Raw genomic sequence first — 15,462 nt, forward strand, 5'->3', positions numbered from 1 at the left:
TATCTTTACGAAAAAACAAAAATAAAAACATACAACATTAATGAAACAAAAGACTAATAGCACTAAATACTAATACTAAAGTTTAATTTTTTAAATCAAAAAAGAAGAACAGGATTGAAAGGCATTCTTATGACATATGTTCCACAGGTTAGAAATCTCAAAAATACTTTTGAAAAGAACAACTGATTGAGTAATAATCAGGTCTGATACCATTGGATTTGTTGAAAGTAACAGAGTTATATGACTTCATAGAGCTTATGAAAATGGTTAAGGTGTAAGAATAGAATCCAAACATCTTCAATAAATAACATTCACTTGAATTCAGTCAATAATAAGTCAAGAAAGAAGCATCAAGAAGATGTCTGAGTCATTTAGATTGAAGTCAGGGACTGTCTTTTACCATTCTTTGTATCCCCAGCACTTAGCACAGTGCCTGACACATAGTAAGTAAATGCTTAGTAAATGTTTTTTTGACTGACTGTGGGAAGAAAGGGATTTATGATGAAAGGCAATTCAGTAGTAGTCTATTGCCCTAAGAAATAACAGAACAGCTCTCCTTAAGGAGATCAAATGTATGGTAGTGATCAATGTCAGTTACATAAGGAAACTGGAAAAAGTGTGCAACAAATCATTGCAATTTACAAACATTTTTCAAGTACTCAGTACCAATGAGACATGAATGGTAGCTAGATTTATACATCAGAAGCCCAATATCTTTCATGGATTGACACACATCCAATCCCCACACAAAAATACAGACCTCACAATATCCTGAGAGACTCAACTAAGACATTATTCTTGAAAAACATCAGTTATCACTGACTAGACCAGACTGTTGCTCACAGTCAAGCAATTTAACACAACATTTATCATTAATACTTAAGAACAACATTTCAAACAGATGATGTCATACCACATATTTGTGATAGTAGAAATTATACGAAAGAAAAAAGCTTTCAAAATATGGAGTTCTCGGAATGGAGATTAAACTTATCTGGGAACAGAATGAGGCACATATTATCTCTATTGTCTTGATGTAAACATCAAGGATGTTCACAATGAGACTACAGAAGATCAGCATATTCATGTACACACACACACACACACACACACACACACATATATATATATATATAATGAGCTTATATATATTCTAATACTTTTATTCAACTCTAAAAGGCAGGAGCTGTATGATAGTCAATAGAATATTAAATATAGAATAAAATAACAAAATTGAAACTTGACCCAGGATAATTTTTATATGAAACTTATCCTAAAATATATATGAGAAGAAGAATTATCATAAGAATAATCATGAGTTGAATCCAAGTAACTTAAACTGAGTATAGTGTTATGTTTGCAAATATCTTTGAATACATTATCTTAATTGGTAGGTATTACTGGTATTATTGGGGCTGCTAGGTGGTACAGTGGATAGCGTGTTGGGTCTGGAGTCAAGAAGACTCATGTTTCTGACTTCAAATCTGGCTTCAGACACTTACTAGCTGTGTGACCCTGGGCAAGTCTTTTAACTCTGTTTGCCTCAGTTTCCTCATTTTCTCATCCCTCAGAAAGAAATGGCAAACTACTCCAGTATCTTTGCCAAGAAAAGCCCAAATGGAATCATGAAGAATTGGACGTGATTGAAGCTACTGAACAATGACAACAAAAGCTGATATTATTATATGCATTTTATAGATGAGAGAAATAAAGGTCAAAGAGATTATGATATACCTATAGTTGCACTGATAGCAAGTGTTGAAATGCAGGTCCCTTCTAGAAGAAACAGTGAAAATAAAAGCAGTATCCCATGAGATAAATCCTCCTCCCTTTAAAAAAATAAGAATTGGGGGAGACAGGAAAAATGAAAAAGAAGCACAGTACCATATTATTAATTACTCTCTTAAAGGGCCAGATTGAGAGAGTGGGATAGCATGCATCTCAGAGTTTACACAATAAATTATACATTTGAAGCGACAACCAACTAAGAATTTTGGGGAAAGGGGGAGGGAGGATATGATACAATACTCCCATATGATGCCCTTAAGGTTTGGGAGAAGCGGAAAGAAAAGAGAAGCAGCATAAAGTTCAGGGCCCAAAGGAGAATTTCCCTCATTAGTTGGTTGGAAAAAGGGAGAGCATGGCCTTAAATGCTTGGGAAGACATTATCTGTATACTAGCAGATAACTATTAAATAGGCAGTGAGATAGAACGATAAGATTTCTGGATTTGGAATTACAGGATCTGGGTTTAAACAGTGATTCTGCTATTGACTATTTGGCTTTGTGCAAATCGTTTAACCTCTCTAGGCTTCATTTTGATCATCTCTAAAATTCTGGGAATGAGGAGAATGAACTAGATCCTTAAGGTCTTTTTCAGCTATAAGTCCTCTGACATCTACTTTTATGATTACAGTATGATAACAACTATAATAGTGAATTAAAATTGATTTATTAGTAATGGATTAATAGAAAGGCAAATTAAAATACCCCTAAAGTAGGAACATTAGAAACTTTGTGAATGATTGCATTGTGTATATGTATATATATATGTGTGTGTGTGTGTGTGTGTGTGTATGTATATATGTGTGTCCATATATATACATATAAATTATATATGTGTGTATATATATGTATATATATATCATAATATATTATAAAGAGTCAGGGAAAGTCTCAAAGCAGAGAAAAGTACTTCTTCCACAGTCTGATTTCTGATAAAGCCCGTAACGCTTGGTGTTGCCTTGTGCTCACTAATGAAGACAATGGACTAAAGAAAAATTTGATAACTGACTCAGATAAATGATTGAGTTTGTTTACGTATGTGGGTTTGAGTTCACAACTGTGTATTGTGTAACTAACCAAGTTTTTAAGTTAATCATCTCGCCCCCCCCCCCAATAAATGCTTGAAGAACTTCTGAGTTATACATCTCTATAAAGATATGGTTCTCTGTTCCCTGAAAAAGTCTGTGACCATCTTGGGAGTAGAGGCAGTATAGAGAAGTATGTCAAAAAAGGAGATTAATATTAACACATTGAGATTTTGACCTTGTTGGTTGTTTTCCTTTGGCTTCAGGAAAAGAACCTTATAGGTACTAGCTTTCAGGCAGGAGAAAAACACAGGAAAAATCTTTATATAATGGTGAACATAGCATCAGAAGATCATATCCCCATGGGAGTTATTAGAGAACTGTGCTGGTTTTCCCAAAGCTTCATAAAATAGATTAGTTCCTTGGACACTAAGGTATTGGGTGAATTTTAGCAAAGAACAGACATTACACATCTGACCTTGCCTTAGAAAATATTCTCCTAGTCAAACAGGGTCAAGTGTCTTGCCCAGGGTCATACACCTAGTAATTGTCTGAGGCCAGATTTGAACTCTGAAAGGTGATTCCTCCTGATTTCAATCCCAATTCTTTATCCACTATGGCACCATCTAGCTGCCAGTATCCTCTTCCTAATGTCTGACCACATCTCTCTTCTGCTTAAAAGTCTTTGGAGGCTCCCTAATCTTCTTCTATCTAGAGACAGAATTTAATAAAGAATTAATGTTGAGGAAAATCTTCCTTAGAATAACCCTATCAGACCCTGCAATGATTATCATCATTTTATAGATGAGGAAACTGAAGCACAGAAGGGTGAGTTTCTTACAACCTATTCCATTTTGGTCATGCTTGTGATCATGAAACAGACCTAATTGTATATCTATAGCCTTTAAGTTGGCATGTTCTGCATGATGAGGTTTAGTGGAAACAGTACTCAATTGATGTCAGAAGGCCTGGGTTCAAATCTAGAGCTGGAGAAGAAAATGGCAAACCACTTCAGTATCTTTACCAAGAAAACTCCAAAATGGAGTCATAAAGAGTCAGACATGACTGAAATGACTGAACAACAACATTGGCAGTTATATGGAGATGGATTGCAGAAGGCAAGCAGAGAGACCATCAAGGAACCTGTCAAAATAGTACTGGTGAAAGGTGATGAGGGCCTGAATTAACATGGTTGCCATTTGAGTGAAAAACCAGGGATGGAGGTGAGAAATACTGTGCAAATAGTTCCAATAAGATTTAACAATCACAATAGCTAACATTCCTATAGCACTTTAAGGTTTTGTATTGTGCTTTAAGGAAGAGAACAAGCATTTATTAGGCACTGTGTTAAGTGCTTTATAAATATTATTTCATTTGATCTTCATAACAACCCTAGGAAGTAGTTGTTAATACCCATTTTACAGGGAAAGAAAATTGAGGCAGACAGAGTTGAAGTGACTTTCTCAGAGTCACACAGTAACTGAGGTTGAATTTGAACTCAGATCTTCTGACTCCAAGCCCAGCACTCTATCCATTGGGTTTTCTACCTAACTATACATTATGGCATAAAATATGTGGCAACAAATTGGATTTTGAAGACAAAGGAGAGGAAGAAGTTAAGAATTATTCTTGACATTACAAAGCCGAAAGGGTGGAGTTACCCTCAACAGAAATAGAGAGATGGTGGCCTCTTCCTCATGTCAGGTCTTCAAGAAAAGGCCAACTGGTAACTTGTCTGGCACATTACAGATCGGATTTTTATTCAGGGACAGGTTGAACTGGATGAGTATTCTCACAGAGATCCCAACAGTCCAAGGAACTTGCTTTGTAAATCATAAGACACAGTCTTGAAATGGAAGCTATCAAATTCCTGTCTCCAACACCAACTGGGCCAGACGACTTGTGCAAATTCTCCCAGTGACCACAGATTCCTTAGTTTATGGAAACAATAAGGAATCCCACCCAAAGAATCACTTCCTACCTTCTGAGAGATAGAAGGGAACAAGTATGGTTAAAGTTAAGGAATTAACTTTATAAGATGGTTAAGAATCAGCTTTATAACATGGTTAAAGAATCAGCATTATCACTTGCTTAAAGAATCAGCATTATAACATTATTAAAGTAAAGAATTAGCATTTTAACAGGGTTAAAGTAAAGAATCAGCATTAACATATGGTTAAATGATCATGTTTTTCATGACATGAGTAATGTGGGAATGTGATTAATATAATTGTACATGTATAATTTATAACAGATTGCTTGCCATCTTGGGGAGGAGGGAAGGAGAAAAATTTGGAAGTCAAAATCTTATAAAAGTGAGTGTTGAAAACTTAAAAAAAAAGAAAGAAAATATTCTCCTATATATTACATGAAAGAAGAGAAAAACTACTGATGGAATATCAATTAATATACTAGTCTGAGTGCATATATACATAATGGGTTTCTCTCCCTCTAATCTCTCTGCCATAATTTGCCTTTTCTCCCAGCATCCTTTTAAAGATCAAACATAGGGTCCTAGCTCAGATGTAAAAATTGTCCTAAGCCAGTCAACATCAATGTATTGCCCATGGAGCAACAAGTATCCAGAAGAAGGCAAAGACTGTTTTTTAATTTTTTTTACATCCAATTAAAACTCACCTTCTCCTCCTTCCACTATACTGAGAAGGAAAGAAAAACAAAATCTTGGTTACAGACATGTAATTTAAGCATTATCAGTTCACCTGAAAATCATGACTGCACCCTGACCCCTCCCCATCGAGCCTGCACATTCTATTTTTTTGCTTGAGTTAAATTGAATTTCATTTTCAGATTTCCATTCTCTCTTTTGTACTTCCTGCCACTCCCCTTTCAGAAAGAAAGAAAAACAGAACCCTGTTACAATCATGCATAGCCAAATAAACAAACAAACAAAAATTACTACATTGGTTATGTCCAAAAAATAATTAATAAAAGTCTCAATCTACACTCTGAGTCTATCATATCTGTAAGGAGGTGGGTAGTATGTTTCATCATAAAGTTTCTGGAATGGTGTCTAAATTGTATTTGCCAGAGCTCCTAAGTCTTCAAAAGTTGTTTCTCTTTACAATAATGCTGTTATTATGTGAATTATCCTTTTAGATCTGTCCCCTTCACTCTGCATTATTTCATAGCAGTTTCTCCAAGTTTCTCTTAAATTGTAACCTCATCAGTTCTAATAGCAAAATAATACTCCATCACATACAAGTACCATAACTTGCTTACCCATTCTCCAATTACTGGAAGCTGTCAATTTCCATCTTTTTGCCATAATAACAACACACACATTCACACACACACACACACACACACACACATATATACATATCTATATCTATACATAAGAGTATGTGTGTATATATATCAGCTGTGTGTACATGCATATATATTTATATACATACACACACACACACACACATATATATATACATACATACATGCATACATATAAACATACACACACCTATGAGTCCTAACAGTAGTATTGTTAGGTGCACATAGTTTAATAGCTTTGGGCCTATAGTTCCACACTGCTTTCCAAAATCTCCTCTACATTTGTCATTTTACTTTTTCTATCATAGTTGTCAATCTGATGAATGTGAGGTGAAATCTCAGGATTGTTTTAAATTGTATTTCTCCACTATAAGTTATTTAGAACATTATTGTATGGCTATTTATAGACTGGATTTGTTTCTCTGAAAATTGCTTGTTCATATTATCCTTTGACCATTTCTCAATTGGGAAGTGACTCTTATTCTTATAAATTTGAATCAGTTCCTTATATATCTTAGAAATGAGACCTTTACTGAGGAGCTTACTGCGAAGATTTTCCCCATTTTACCTGCTTCTCTTCTAATTTTAACTACTAGCTTTGTTATATAAAATCTTAATTTTCTTTTATCACAATTGTCTATTTAACCTTCTGTAAAAATATATGCGTGAATATATATATGTATATATATATATATATATAATGAACTCTTCCCCTATATATAAATCTTACAAGTAATTTCTTCCTTGATTCTCTAACTTGTTCATAAAGTCACCATATATAAGTTGTGAAATTTTGGTCCATACCTAGATTCTACCAGATTACTTTCCATCTTTCCTAACAGTTTCTGCCTTATATCTGAGACCTTTGGGTTTATTGAACATTAAACTACTTTATTTCTTTGCTTCTATATATATTTATACATATTTATACATATACATACATGCATATGTATGAGCAAACATTAAGCTACTTTGTTTCTTTGCTTATATATACTTATACATGTATGTATACACATATATATATGCACATACGTAGATACATATATACTGTATACAGAGTATGTGTGTATATATATATATAATACATACACTGAAGCAAAGAAACAAAGTTTCTATTATTATTCTCTTATCTCCTAATTTGTTTCACTGATTGACCTATTTCTTAATCAGTACAAAATAATTTTAATGATCATTATTTTGCAGTACAATCAAGATCTGGTACTACTAGGAGCCCATATATATATACATATATATGTGTGTGTGTATGTGTATATATATATATATATATATATATATATTTAAAAACCAATTTTCTAGAGATAATTTATCTTTCATTTCAGAGAAACTTGGGAAGACATATTAAATGATGTGAAATGAAGTGAGGAGAAACAGGAGGACAATTAATATAATAAAAATAGCACTGTGAAGATGAACAATGTTAAAAAGACTTACGTGCTCAGATCAGCACAATGGTCAAATAGGATCACTGAGGATTGATGATGAAACATGCTCGCCAGTTCCTGAGAGAGGTGATAGACTCAGAATGCAGACTCAGACATTTTTCTTTTTTGGACATGGCTGATATAATATGACATGTACATATAAATACATATATATATATATACACACACATGTATGTATGAGTATATATTGTAGATATAATATGTATATATGTTGTTATTCAGTTGTTTCAATCTTGTCCAACTCTTTCTGTCAAAGACTTTTCTTGGCAAAGATAGTGGAGTGACTTACCATTTCCTTCTCCAGCCCACTTTAGAGAAGAAGAACTGAGGCAAACAGGGTTAAGTGACTCACACAGCTGGTGAGTGTTTGAGGACAGATATGAACTCAGAAAGATGAGTTTTCCTGACTTCAGGCCTGATACTCCATGTTCTGCACCACTTAGCTGATACATAAATACCACATACATATATATACATTACAGATATATGTGTGTGTGTGTATATATATATATATACACATTCACATATACATATATACATATACATATACATACACACACATACATACATCTGTACAAATACACACCACAAACATACACATACCATATATAAATATCTATATCTTGACAATATTTGTTTGTAATAAGGATTTTTTTTTTATTTTTCAATGTGGTGGTTGGAAATGTGGAAGGGAGGAGAGCTGGACTTGCAGTGATTAAAAAAAAATAATTAAAAGCAGTCTGACTTGCTTCCCTCCTTCTGAGTACTTGTTGCTCCACTGGCAAAACATTAAGGTTGTCAGGCTTAAAGAAAAAGTTAATATCTGAGCCAAGATCCTTTCTATGTGGATGATGAATTGGAGGAAGAAGGTCTAAACCAAGGATCATGCATAGATTGAAGTGAATTCACTCCTTGATCTACAGGTTGTAGTATTATTGGATTTAGATACAGAAAAGGTGTAAAAATACCCTAGTATCTTCAGCACTGTTAAGCTGTAGTCACTGTGGTACAATGGATTTCCCTGTAGCAGAATGTGATATTAACTTCATGAAATATACAAGACTCAAGCATTTGACAGAATTTTCCTCTTTAAAAGAAGAGGTCAGTTTTGTCAGAGTGATAATTGGGCATCTTTAAACTGCCTATCATTTGTCAGTTTGTCTTTGTTTTTGTTGGCCTAGCATGATAGGCTTACATAGACTGAGTATATGATTTGGCCTTTAAAAGGATGTTGGGGGAGAAGACAAGTTGTAGCAGAGAGATAGGAGGGAAAGAAACTCATCATGTACATATGCACTGAGACTGGTATGTTCATCTATGCTTTATTGGTGGTTCCTCCATGTAATGTATAGAATATTTTCTAAAGTAGGTTCAGATAGATAATTAATGTGTTCTTTGGTAAAATTCATTCAATACCTTATTGACCAGGGAACTAATCTTTCTCGTGAAGACTAGGGGAAAAAAAACCACAAACCAAAACAAACAAACAAACAAACAAACAAACAAACAAACAAACAAAAATTGGTTCTCTAATAACTCCCATGGGGATGTGCTCTTCTGATTTTATGTGCATTATTACAGGAAGATTTTCCAGTACTTTTTCCTTCATGAGAGAGTACATATATATCTTTCTTCCTGAGGCCACAGAAAACTAACCAAGAGTCAAAATTTCATCATGTTCATATATCTTTCAAACGACTGCTCTTTGCCCAGAACTGGTAGGTTGAATGACCAATGCTAACATACTGGGATTGCTATGTAATAACTATCCAACAAATTTTTATATAATTTTGGCACCTGAACTGAAAAGATGCATTCTTTCCACTGAAGGGATTAATATGACAGTTTCTCCAGGTTTTAGTTTCATCATCTGTAAAACAAGTGGATGGTACTAGATGGTCTCCATGGTCTATGACTATGTTTTTTTGAAGTTAGAGTATTTTTTATCCACTATCTGAATGACTATTCCTGTATTCTTTTGTACCATAGATTTAGGAGATTTGATGTGGTTAGCAATCATTTTCTTGTTTAAATCAGCAAATTTGTGTTCAATTCTGCAAGCACTTATTAGGCTCATTCTGTGTTCTTGACACCAACTTTGGAATCGGGGGTACCAAGAAAGAAAATCATATAGACTGAAAGTGGAAAATGATGTGGAATTATGTGGTGTAGAAGAGTTAACAACCAGAAAGGGCAGGGCTACTGCAGGCAATAACAATAATAATAGTGGCTATGTATATTGTGCTTTAAGGTTTGCCAAGAATTTAACATGGAATAATTATTTATTCCTTAAAATCCTGTGAAGTAGTCACTATAGCCATTATTATTCCCATTTTACATGTGCAAAAATAAAAAAAATCTTGGTAAGTAACTCAACCATGGTCACTAAATTATTAAAAGAGATAGAGGCTTAAGTTATTTTTTTAATTGATGCTACTTATTGTGTTCTTTTTGCTACAGCAGGCTGCTTCTCATGTGCAAAAACAAATATGGTGCAAGTACAGATTGTACAACAGGATAAGGATGAAGTACAGAAGAATAAAATATGATGCAGAGGAAATCACTTTTAGTCAGGTAGATCACAATAAGCTTTACGGATGAAGTGTCATGGGAGCTGGTTTGAAAAGGCAACAACGATGAATGAGTATGATCTGGACATTGGAGATGGCCTGTGTAAATAATGAGAGGCAGAAAAGAGCAAAATAAGATCAGGACAGTAATAGTTGTCCCCTTCAGCTACAACACATTATACATGATTTTATTGCTATGTTTTGAAATTTGTATCTCATTCCACTTGCAATTTGAAGAAGTCAGAGGATGTTGAGCCATGTAATGGCCTGCCCAGACCTATTATTTAGGAAGATTATTTTGGCAAGTATGTGCAGACTGAATTGGAGATGGGAATGAATAAAATAAATAACTTGCAAGTCAATTTAAATAGTCCATTTTTCTTTCTTTCAATTAAATTAACAAATATTTCTCAAGAGGAAAAGTGATGAGGGTCTGACATAAGTTAAGAACAGGGTGAAGAGGAGAAATTAAGATTCAAATGATAATTAGAAAGTAGAACCACCTGGAATTTTCAAAGTATTGAACTGAGGCTTGGAGGAAGAAAAGTGAAGGAGAATAAAAAGTGGCACAGAAGTTTTTCATCTGGGTAGCTAAAGACATCACATGGGGGAAAGTAAGGAAGAAGTGAGCACATACATGGCACCTACTTTGTTCTGGGCACTTTAGAAATATAATTTTATTTGATCCTCACAATAATCAACAATGTAGGTAGTATTATTATCCTCACTGTATAGTTGAGAATCCTGAGGCAATCAGTGGTGCAATGACTTAACCATGGTGACACAGCTAGTAAATGTCTGAGACCAGATTTGAATGCCAGTCTTCTTGACTCCATGCACGGCTCTCTATCCACTGTGCCATCTAGTTGCATATTTACCAGCAATAAATTTAGGGATGTTTAGTGAAGGGCATTTGTAGCACAGAAGATAATGTGAGCAACAGTACAGAGGGAAGCTATTCAGGAGATTAGGAAATAGAGAATCACTTTTCTATGTGTTGTGGCCATGTACCTTGCCCTTTTCCTCTACTATAGCATCTAGAGTCCTATAGGAAAGGGCTTTGTCATTTTTCATGTTTGCAACTGTGCAATCAAATATAGCACATAGAGCTTAGTAGTTGCTTATGTAATGTATTTTGACTTGGTCTGAAACTCATCACCTTGAACAAGAAGACAAGTGATAGAAATTGATACCTGACATGTCTTTGGACAAGCTGCAATTCAAATGCTTGGCAGATCATTCTGGTAGAGATAGGACATGTGAAGAAAGATATTATCTGCATCCAGAATAAGAACCAATAAACAGAAGTATGTATAGAATAACTTAACATATATTTAAGTATAATGGTAACCATCTCTTGGGTGGGAATTGGAGGAGAGGGAAGAAAAAAAAAGAGAAATTGACCCAATAATTTTGTGTATATTTGAAAGGAATAGTAAGTTGTGCGTAGCGGACTGGTAGTTTCATGTGTAATCACCTTTTTCATTGTATTTTGTTATGGAAATGCTTCTTGTAATCCATAAATTAAAAATAAAATTAAACAAGAAGATACAGCTAGTTTTCAGATAGAAATATGGAATTGGAGTTCAGAATAAAGATAGTGGGTGGATATATTGACTTAGTATGTAAATGAATAATGGTGATAATTGAAGCACTAGGAGACAATATAATTTTCATTGGAGAGGACACTGGAAAATAAATCTGGAATAGGCTAACAACTGTACATGAAACATTTTATTCAATTTGCAATAGGAAGCTACTGGAGTGCGTTTAGCCAGGGTGACTTGGTCACTTTTATTATCACTTAGAATTTTTTTTTTTGTTAGCTGTGAGAATAGATTAGATCTGGGAATGATTAATATCAATGACATGCATTGGAAGACTTTTAAAATAATTCAATTCAGTTCAACAAATATTTATTAAAGTGAAAGTTAATGAGTGTTTGAATTAAATTAAGTAGTTGTGTGAGTGGATGCAGATAAAAGGGATATTAGGAAGTTAGAACCAACAGGAATTTGTAAGTGATTTGAGAAGGAGAGAGATTTTCAACACACAATATAATAGTGCCCAGGGAGTTAATTTAAGTACAATTCAAAGCCTGGGCCAACCAATCTCAAAGCCATTTAAGCAAGAGTTGTGTTTATAAAAAATTATAATATCTGAAACAAAGTTTACATCAATCATACCCACAGACCCATTTGCTGGGCATATTATTAATATTCAATTCAACAAATTTTTTTTTGAAAACTTACTTTTTGTCTAGCCCAGTGCAGAGAGTTGGGAATGTAATGAAAAGTAAATAGAAAGTAAAGTAGCGCTTATTAATGCCTACGGTGTGTCAGGCACTGGGCTAAAAACTTTACAATTTTCTTATTTAATTCTAACAATAACCCTAAGAAAGGTGATGTTATTTCCATTTTATTGCTGGGGAAACAGGTTTAGAGAGATTAAATGACCTGCACAAAGGTGTACCAAGGAATTCTTAGCATCCAATACCATCTTTTTTTTGATACATATTATTCTTTGCCTATTTCCATATATTAAAGAATGTTCACCTGAAATTATGACTTCTTTCATATTGCTTTCCTACAGAGAACTTCTGGATCCTTGAAATATATCATTTAGATATAGCTGAAGAACAATTCTATGCTAAATGAATTTGTTTTGTTAGGACTCACCAATTCTTGGGAGCTTGAAATTTTCTTTTTTGTGATCTTCCTCCTCGCCTACATATCAGTCTTAACTGGAAACTGTCTCATTCTACTTACTGTGACTTTTGACTCCCACTTATGCTCAACCCCCATGTACTTCCTCCTTGCCAACCTCTTCTTTCTTGACATAATTTTTTTCCACTGTAACTCTCCCTAAGATGATCATAGACTTCCTTAGAAAGAGGAAAACTATCTCTTGGTGGTGCTGCATGGCACAAATATGTGTGGCTCATCTCTTAGGAGGGAGTGAGATGATTCTTCTCATAGTGATGGCTGTTGACAGATATGTTGCAATATGTAAGCCCCTCCACTATACAACTATCATGAACCATCGAATTCTGTTAGGAAGTGTGCTGCTGTCATGGATGACTGGCTTTGTGCACACAATGAGCCAAATGGACTTTATGGTGAATCTGCCCTTCTGTGGCCCTAATGTGATTGATGATGTTTTTTGTGACCTTCCTCTGGTGTTGAAACTTACCTGCACTGACACTTATGTGCAGGCTGCTTGTTGTTGCTTTCAGTGGGCTGCTTTCCCTCATTTACTTCATTATTTTACTTGTCTCCTATATTATTATATTAGTTATTGTCTGGCATCACTCATCCAGTGGACTCTCTAAGGCTCTGTCTACACTGTCTGCTCATATCACAGTAGTAACTTTTTTCTTTGGGTCACTAATCTTAACCTATGCTTGGCCAGTTGGTAGTTATTCATTAGACAAATTTCTTTCAGTGTTTTACTCAGTTATCACTCCTCTCCTGAATCCAATTATCCATAGCTTGAGGAATCAGGAGATGAAAGCAGCCATGATTCGACTCAGAAGTCGGCACATCTGCTCCAAGCCAAACTTTTAAATGATGAAGAAATTTTTTATTATACATGAGACAATAATTCTTTAAATGACAATTATATGTATATATATATGTGTGTATGTATATTTTACAAATAAAAATCAATCTTATTTTAAAAAAAATTTATAAATAATATTCTAGAAATTGTTTTATTTATGTTTCTGCTTCATGTATTTCTGTCTTTCTCTTAATTTTGAGACCCTCAAAACTGGAATTTATTCAGTGCCAGAATTATAAATTGGAGTACACTTCAGAAAAGTTCTGTGTAGAAAATCATCAGTTGAACTAGATTTTTTCTAAAATATTTTCCTTTTGTTGGTCCTATGATTTTTTCCTAATATTTGGAACATAGCTAATTTTCAACTTGATAAACAATGAGGGAAAAGGCTTGAAAATGTGATTGATTTAAAGATTCAATCCAAGAACAGTGTTTGCCAAATTCTGCATGAATGTGTAAACACATTTCAGGTGCTGTGACCAAGCGTAGTTAAATTCCTTTACAAAGAATAACTGAGTAATAATTGTGGCATTGATTCATGTTATACAATGTAAGGTATAGAGTTCATAAAGGCAATTAAGTTTACCCCAACAAAGGGCATGGATACACTACTATGATAGTGACATTCAGATGAGGCTACATTGCACACAGTTACAAGCACATATTGATATGATACACACACACACATATACACAAACACACTATTCTGAAAAAACAAAAATCCTAGGAAATTAAAAAAACATTGGAGCAGCTATCAGGCCATCTTGTTTCTACAGCGCATGATGTCATTATAGACAACTGAGATCGTGAAATTCAGCCTAAATAGTAATTTTGCATGTAGAAAACTAACAATAAGATTTTTTGATTAGCAGGTCTTTATATTTTAAAATACATTTTATTAATATATTTGTTTTTACTTTGCCTAGATTTATCCCTCCATCCTAATCCTTATCCTTTCACAGTCAATACTTAAAACAAGGAATTTTAAAAAAGAAGAGAAAAAAATCAACAGATTGAAAAAATTATGTTGTTATATATAATGTTAACCTTAGGTCAACCTCATCCCTCACTCCTGATTCCCTATAAAAGACTAAAGAGTTATGTTTTTTCCTATCTCTTCCTTGGAACCAATCTTGTTTGTTTGTTTATTTGTTTGTTTGTTTGAATTTCACAACATTCAGTTTTATTTATTTGGTGACTATTGTTATTTCCATTTATATTTCTTTTTATTGTAGATATTATTTTCTTGACTCAGCATATTTTGCTTTGCATCAGCTCCTGAAAGTCTTTCATATTTCTGTGTATTCATCAAGCTCATTGTTTCTTATCCATATTTTTTCCCATATATTCATGCACCAAAATGCATTTGGCCATTCCCCAATCAGTGGGCATATATTTTGTTTACGGTTCTTTACTATATCAACAACAAAAAATATCAGTATGAGTATTTTGGTCTACACAAACATGGAATCTTTTTTAGGTTAATACCATTCTGAGAGTATATGCCTAGCAATGGAATCTCTGGATCACATGGCATGGATATTTTAGTCACTTTTCACAGTTACAAATTTATTTCCATTATATTTACACTAATATGCATTTCCACCATCAAGTCAACAAACATTTATTATGCCCTTGCTCAACACTGATGGTCTGGAAAATGGTTAAAAAATTCACTATTCTTCAGGAACACACTGAAAAATGTGATATGGGAACTGGTTTGAAAAGGTAGTAATGATGAATGAGTATGATCAAGATATGGAAGATAGTA

The 15,462-nt window shown here is 33.9% G+C and overlaps 1 pseudogene; it reads left to right on the forward strand.

The window, feature by feature from the left end:
* Positions 1–12,776: 12,776 nt before the first annotated feature.
* On the forward strand, positions 12,777–13,696 carry LOC114028379 (annotated as a pseudogene).
* The last annotated feature ends 1,766 nt before the right edge of the window (positions 13,697–15,462 follow it).

Source organism: Vombatus ursinus, unplaced genomic scaffold, assembly GCF_900497805.2.
Source record: "Vombatus ursinus unplaced genomic scaffold, bare-nosed wombat genome assembly UNPS02014880.1, whole genome shotgun sequence".
Classification (NCBI taxonomy): Eukaryota; Metazoa; Chordata; class Mammalia; order Diprotodontia; family Vombatidae; genus Vombatus; species Vombatus ursinus.